General features: G+C 37.9%; 2 pseudogenes; one reads left to right on the forward strand and one right to left on the reverse strand.

Moving 5' to 3' along the window:
* Positions 1-4,484: 4,484 nt before the first annotated feature.
* LOC120247929 lies at positions 4,485-4,607 on the reverse strand (annotated as a pseudogene).
* A 1,717-nt stretch (positions 4,608-6,324) lies between these two features.
* Positions 6,325-6,817, forward strand: LOC120247927 (annotated as a pseudogene).
* The last annotated feature ends 1,530 nt before the right edge of the window (positions 6,818-8,347 follow it).

Consider the following 8,347-nt stretch of genomic DNA (forward strand, 5'->3'; position numbering starts at 1 on the left):
AAAATATTTATATTTAATTTTTTAAACGTTTATTTATATTTGAGAGACAGAGAGAGAACAAGCACAAGCAGGGGAGGGGCAGGGAGAGAGGGAGACACAGAATCCGAAGCAGGTTCCAGGCCCTGAGCTGTCAGCACAGAGTCCAACGCGGAACTCGAACCCAAAACCATGAAATCACAACCTGAGCCGAAGTCAGACAACAGCAATTTTCTAATTAAACCATTTCTTTTACATTTAATAGTTGGCATTCTTCTTTAAAAATAAAAACAAAAATAGAGCTTTCCTCTTTTATTCTCTAATTTTAAATCACTATGGATTCATGAATTTTCATAACTCAATGTATTATAAGCTATGACCATCATTATATTTTTAAGTTTATTTATTTATTTAAGTAAGCTCTACAACTCAACGTGGGGCTCGAACCCATGACTCCAAGATCAAGGGTTGCATGCTCTTCCAACTGAGCCAGCCAGGTACCCCACCATCATTATTTTTCATGTTCAAATTATTCCAGGCTTAGCCAATTGGTGTCCCTTCGGTTTGGTTTCTGTGTCCTTACGACATGTTCCTATCATTTTACGATCTTTCTCTTCTTTTCTTTTTCTTTTTTTTTTTTGTTTTGTTTTTTTATTTTGAGAGAGAGAGCACAAGTGGGGGAGAAACAGAGAGAGAGAGAGAGAGAAAGAAAGAACCCCAAGAAGGCTCCGCACTGTCTGCACAAAGCTTGATGCAGGGCTTGAACTCATGAACTGTGAGATCATAACCTGAGCCAAAATCAAGAGGTGGACACTTAATCAACTGAGACCACCCAAGTGTCCCTCTGATCTTTTCCTTAATTTCTGGTCTATCAAGATACTCAGGCTCATCTTGTACTTTCCTTGAAATTAGCTATTTCTTCAAGGAAACCTGATTCGTCTTCATGGGAGACGATGCATAGAAACCAAGATCTGAATGGTAGGTGTGTTCACTGCTACTGGAGAGTTTTTGTTCCTATATCCTTCTGATCAATGTACAGAGATAAAGGGAAATGCGTGAATACATATACATACACATTTTAATCATTAGTTCAGAAGACTTCTGTGATAGAGTAGCCTTCTAGCAGACCAATATTCCAGCAAGAAAAACTAGAAAAGTCAAGTTTTCAAAAAATATCTTTCATAGGGGCGCCTGGGTGGCTTAGTCGGTTAAGCGTCCGACTTTCGCTTGGGTCATGATCTCGCGGTTCGTGGGTTCGAGCCCCGCGTCGGGCTCTGTGCTGACTGCCAGCTCAGAGCCTGGAGCCTGTTTCAGCCTGTGACTCCCTCTCTCTCTGACCCTCCCCTGCTCACGCTGTCTCTCTCTCTCCTAAAAATAAATAAAACATTAAAAAAAATTAAAAAAAATATCTTTCATAAAGGAATCAAGGGACTGCTGAGACAGCCAAGATTTGAGAGACCAGATCGAGACAGAAGAGAAGCTCATCAAGATAAGCCTTACTTTCCACACATTACTTTTCCCTCAGGATCTTTTTTGGTGTAGAGCATGAAACAAAGAAGCCAGTAGATCAGCTCTGGGTTAACTCATGGGGCTCAGAAGACTAACAATAAAGTTTGGAGTTGCCAAGGCAGCTGACTGTTGAGGGATCAAGATCCTAGAGAGATAGGACACAGAATAGACTGTAACACTTGGAACCGGTTTTCTTCTAGAGTCATTTACAGTTTAAGTTGTGCAGAGAGAATGAGGCTAAGAAGTCAGGCAGAAAGCAGCAGCAAGGCCAGAACATTTTTATAACAAGCTCGCAGTGCTGGGGAGAGAAAAAGAGGGGGTTATGAGCTGTCAAGAAGGAAGAACTGCAGCAAACAACCCGGGTTTTTATTTGGAAGTCCTAGAAGGCTACACCCTAGAAGTGGGGGTGAACCAGAGGCAAACCTGGACATATAAAAATGGCAAACTAGCCTTGAGTTAGTCTGTAAAGTCTCTACTTGAAATAAGCCGATCTGAACCTCTGCTACCTGCCCAGAGGAGAGGGGTAATCCTCTGTGGAGGAGGATAACACGATATGGAGCCTCTACAATTTTTTCATACATCATTTTGGACACTCAATCAAAATTTACTGTCATACAAATAAAACAAGGCCAAGAGCAATAGCGAGAGGATAGAAATAGAAGCAGAGGTGAAATTGGAGTCATCAGACACAGACTCTGGAATAATTGTGCTGAATACGTTCAATAAAATATATGGCAAGAGAGACATTTTCACCAGAGAACTGGAAACTATAATAAAAAGTCAAATGGAAAGTCTGCAACAGAAAATAAAACAACTAAAACTAAGGCCTCAACAGATGGATTTAACAGCAGGTTGTGCAAACTAAAAAACATGATTAATGCATTAAAAGACAGGTCAACAGATAATACCTAGAAAGAAGAATGGAGAGCAGAAAGGGTGGAAATGAGACATATGAGATATGGTAGGAAATGCACTTGGGAGACTCAGAAAAAGAAAAGTGAGAGAATGGGTCAGAAGCAGTGCTTAGAAGAAGCAGACAAATTCCTTGAGAAACACAATTCAGTGAAAGTGACACAAGAAGAAACACTCCCATATGTGTGTAAGAAATGAAACTTTTTATTAAATCCTCCCCCCCAAAAAAAACATCCGAACAAAGTTAAACCTCAGACCTAAAGGGCCTCACTGATAAGTTCTTTCAAACACTTAAAGAAGAAATAACATTGATCTTACACAAACACTTCCAGAGATAAGAAAAAAAGGGATATTTGCCAACATATTTTATGAAGCCAGCATAAACCAAAACTTGGGAGAAATTACAAGAAATGAAAATCACAGAGGGGCGCCTGGGTGGCTTAGTCGGTTAAGCGTCCGACTTTCGCTTAGGTCATGATCTCGCGGTTCGTGGGTTCGAGCCCCGCGTCGGGCTCTGTGCTGACTGCCAGCTCAGAGCCTGGAGCCTGTTTCAGAGTCTGTATCTCCCTCTCTCTCTGACCCTCCCCTGCTCACGCTGTCTCTCTCTCTCTCTCCTAGAAATAAATAAAACATTAAAAAAAAATTTTAAATAATAAAAAAAAAACAAGAAAATCACAGAACAATAATAATAAAGGGGGCAGTAAGGAAATTTCGAAGGTGATGGGTATGTCTATGGTCTTGATGGTGGTGATGGTTTCATGGGTATATACTTATCCCTACATTCAGCAAGTTATATACATCGCATATGTATAGCTTTCAGCATGTCAATTATAACTTAAAAAAGTGGTTTAAAAAAGAGATGAAAATTGTAAACAATCATATGTATGTGTAAATCTAATCCAGTGATATTTAGCAATGATAATACATCTGTACCATGTGGAGTTTTGGGAAAATTAAATAGTGTAATTTAGCATATTAACAGGAAAAAACTAGAAAACTATATGATCATTTCAAAAGATGTAGAAAAGGCATTTAATAAAATTGCACTCCCCCTAGACTTTAAAAAGAAAAGGCAGCTTTCTTAGTCTGAATAAACAGTAACTACCAAAAAACTTTTATATTTTATTTAAATTGTTACTTTTTAAATTTTCCCTGAGATCAAGAATAAGACCACGATATCTGCTGGCAACGCTTTTATTTAACACTGTCCTGGAGGTCCTAGACAGTTTAATCAAGCAATGAAAACATATAAAAGGCATAAGGGGTAGAAGTGAAGAAATAAAAACTATCATTTACACGAGACATGATTGCGTACGTAGGAAATCCAAAAGAATCTATAAGCAGTGTGAATTAATAAGTGTATTTAACAATGTGGATATAAAGTCACAATGTAAAAATCAATTTAATTTATTTAGATTAGGATAAATAAGTTAAAAAAAAAGTTTAATTTATAATACCACCAAAAAACCATCAAATACCTAAGAATAAATTTATGAGACTGACGCGCTGCCTACTGCGCTAAGGAGGCAGGTCTAAGAATAAATTTAACAAAAGATCTGTAAGATCTTTACTCTGAAAACTAGGAAATATTGTTGAGACAAATTAAATAAAACCTATGTAAATGTAGAAATATACTATGTTCATAGGTTAGAGTCTCAGTATTATTAACACTTTATTTTGACAGGAAGTAGGATTTTTTGGTGGGCATGAATAGGGAGGGGGGCAGTATCGAGGTTCTCATGAGTGTAGAGCCCAAGGGCCACAATTAGGGATGTATTTGACCCCAAAGCCATCTTGGATAAGATACTTTTCAGCCACCATGTCTTCAAATTAATCTACATTAAACTTAGTAAAGCCCCATTTCTTGGAAATGTGGATCTTCTGGCACCCGGGGAACATGAACTTGGCCCTGTATAGGGCCTCAATCACATGCTCTTGTTCTGCAGCTTGGTGCAGATGGACATGATGACTTCACCAATGTGGACCCTGGCCACTGTGGCCCGGGGCTTTCCAAAGGCACACCTCATACCTGTCTGGAGCCTAAACTGGAGGTAGCGTGAGGTCAGACATCAACGTCCACTGGAAAAGGCTGTCTCCAAGGTCTCTTAGGACAACCCATACAATCAACAGGCTGCATACACTACCAAGGAGGCTACTGTTTACAGCCATTGCACATTGGGCTCCCATGGGAAACACTGTTAATATGTCAATTCCTCCTTGATTTATAGAGTCAATGAAATCCCAATAAAAACTGCAGCCAGTTTGGGGTGCCTAGATGGCTCAGTTAGGCAACTGACTCTTGGTTTTGGCTCAGGTCATGATCTCACGATTTGTGGACTCAAGCCCCACGTTGGGCTCTGTGCCGACAGTGCAGAGCCTGCTTGGGATTTTTTTCTCTCCCTCTCTCTCGGCCTCACCTCTGCTCACATTCCTACTCTCTCTTTCTCTCTCTCTCAAAATAAATAAATAAACTAAAAAAAAATTTAAATAACTGCAGCAAGCTTGTTATGAAAACTGACAGGCTGATATTTAAATTTATATGGAAATGCAAAAGTCCAAAGCAACCTTAAAGAATAAAGCTAGAGGAACTTACAGAACCAGATATCAAGACCCACTATACAGCTATAAGACAGAATGGTTGGGGACAGCACAGATAAATATATGAAACAAAATTAAAAGTATAGGAGGGGCACCTGGGTGGCTCAGTTGGTTAAATATCTGACTTCAGCTCAGGTCAGATCTCACGATTTGTGAATTCCAGCCCCACATCGTGCTCTCTACTCTCAGCATGGAGACTGCTTTGGATCCTCTGTCTCCCTCTCTCTCTGCCCCTCCCTCACTTGCTCTCTCTCAAAAATAAACATTTAAAAAATTATTAAAAAATAAAAATATGAGAACAAACCACAATTATATAAACACCTGATTTTTATATCCTTAGGATATATCCAACTGAAATCGGTCAGAGTCAAAATCTACTTGAATTCTGTCTTCTGTGATTAAGTTATCAACCTGATACAATTAGGATCATTTGTTTTTGTATGCGTTCAACTTAAGATTTGCTTTTCCTAAATCTCTTTTGACTCTACCTTTTGGATATGTCAGATATTTGCATGGTTCAAAAATCAAAATTATATTAAAAAAGTACAAATTAAACAACACACTCCTTCATTACCATAGGTCAAGGAAGAAATCACAAGGAAAAGTGTAAAATACTTTGAGATGAATGAAAATATAAACACAACATAGCAAACTTAAAAGTACAGCTAAAACAGTGTTCAGATGAAAATATATAGCTGTGAAGACCTATATTAAAAGAAGACAGATCTCAAACGAATAACCTAATCTTACAACTTAAGAAACAAGAAGAGAAAGAGCAAACTAAACCTAAAGCAAGCAGAAGGGAGGAAACAATACAGATTAGACCAGAAATGAATAAAATAGAAAACTGAAAAATAGAGATCAGTGACACTAAAGGCTAGTTCTTTGAACAGGTCAACAGAACTGACAAATTTTTAACTATATTGACCAAGCAAAAAAGAGAGAAGACCCAAATTATTAAAATCAGAAATGAAAGAAGGAACATTACTATCAACCTTATAGAAATTTAAAAAAGGATACAGAAATGAAAAGAATACTATGAACAATTATATGTCAATAACTTAGATAACTTAGATGAAAGGGATAAGTTCCTAGAAAGGTACAAATTACTGAAACTCAAGAAGAAATACAAATCCAAATAGACCTTTAAAAAGCAGAAGTTCAATTAGTAAATTAAAAACTATCCCCAAACAAAGGCCCAGGTCCAGATAGCTTCATTGAGTTTCACAATCTCTTTCAGACAAAAGACGAATAAGGAACTCTTCTCAACTCATCCTATGAGGCCTTTGTTACTCTGACATCAAAACCAGACATAGCCCTTTCATGAAGATGGTACCAAAGGTGAAGAAGGAAGCCACCGTCCCTCCCATAGCTGAAGCCAAAGCAAAGGTTTAGAAGGCCAAGAAAGTGATCCTGAAAGGTGTCCACAGTCACATACAAAAAAAAAAAAAATACCCAAATGTCACTTACCTTCTGATGACCAAAGACACTGTGTCCCTGAAGGCAGCCCAAATATCCTTGAAAGACCACCCCCAGGAGAGACCAGCTTGACCACTATGCCATCATCAAGTTCTTCCTGACTACTGAGTCAGCCATGAAGAAAATGGAAGACAACAACACACTTATGTTCATTGTGGATGTCAAGACCAACAAGCACCAGATCAAATAGGCTATGAAGCTCTATGGCATTGATGTGGCTAAGGTCAACACCTTGATCAGGACTGTTGGAGAAAAGAAGGCATAGGTTCGACTGGCTCTTGACTATGATGCTTTGGCCGTTGCCAACCAAATTGGATCATCTAACCTGAGATCAGCTGGCTAAATCTGAATTTTTTCATGATTAAAAAAAGACATAAACATCACAATAAAGAAGACTACAGACCAATATCCATTATGAACATAGGCACAAAAATCCTCATCAAAGTACCATATCCAGCAATATATAAAAAGGATTATATACCATCACTAAATGGGACTTACCTCAAGAATGCAAGGTTGGTTCAACATATGAAGATCAATGAATGTAATATGCCATATCAATAAAATAAAGTGAAAAACCACATAGTAATCTTGATAGACACAGAAAAAGCATTTGACAAAATTTAACACCTCATCAGCAACAAACAACAAACAACAACAAACAACAAACTAGGAATAAACTAGGAATAAAATTGATTTCAGCTCTGGTCATGATCTCACTGTTCCATGAGTTTGAGCCCCATGGCAGGCTCTGCACTGACAGTGCAGACCCTGCTTGGGATTCTCTCTCTCCCTCTCTCTTTTCCCCTCACATGTTCATGCTCACATGCTACCTCTTTCTCAAAAATAAATAAATGAATATTTTTTTAATTTTTTACATATATTTTTTATTTTTTAATATAATTTATTGTCAAATTGGCTAATATACAGTGTGTACAGTATGCTCTTGGTTTTGGGTAGATTCCCGTGATTTGTCCTTTACATACAACACCCAGTGCTCATCCCAACAAGTGCCCTCCTCAATGCCCATCACCGATTTTCCCCTCTTCCCCACCCCTCCATCAACCCTCAGCTTGTTCTCTGTATTTAAGAGTCTCTTATGGTTTGCCTCCCTCCCTCTCTGTAACTATTTTTTCCCTTCCCTTCCCCGATGGTCTTCTGTTAAGTTTCTCAAGTTCGACATAAGTGTGAAAACATATGATATCTGTCTTTCTCTGACTTATTTCACTCATAATACCCTCCAGTTCCATCCACATTGATATTTTTTAAGAAGACAGTGTGATGCAGACATAAGGATAGAAATGAAGATTAATGGAATAGAATTGAGAGTCTAGAAATAAATGCATTTATGGTCAGTTGATTTTCAACAAGAGTGACAAGACAGTCAAATTGGGAAAGGATAGTCTTTTCAATATGTGCTGCTGGCACAACTGCAAACCCGCGTGCAAAACAATTCATTTGAACCTCTACTTCATACCATATAGAACAATAATCTCAAAATGGATCATATACCTAAATGTAAGTGGTAAAAGTATAAAAACCTTACAAGAAAACTTATGAGTAAGTTTATTGACATTGGGTTAGGTAATGCATTCTTAAATATGACATGAAAAGTACAAGCAACCAAATAAAAATCAACAAATTAGACATCATCAAAATGAAAAACTTTTGTGCCTCAAAAGATTCTATCAAGATAGTGAAAAGACAACCTTATGGAACCCTCCCCTTAAAAGAAGAAACTATTTGCAAATCATGTACCTGACTTTTATCCAGAATACATAAAGAAGCCTTATAAGTCAATAGTGAAAAGGCAACTCAATTAAATACTGGGCAAAGGATCTGAATAGGCTTTTCTCCAAAGAGGATATAGAAC

Source organism: Hyaena hyaena, unplaced genomic scaffold (genome assembly GCF_003009895.1).
Source record: "Hyaena hyaena isolate Hyena2069 unplaced genomic scaffold, ASM300989v1 scaffold_555, whole genome shotgun sequence".
Classification (NCBI taxonomy): Eukaryota; Metazoa; Chordata; class Mammalia; order Carnivora; family Hyaenidae; genus Hyaena; species Hyaena hyaena.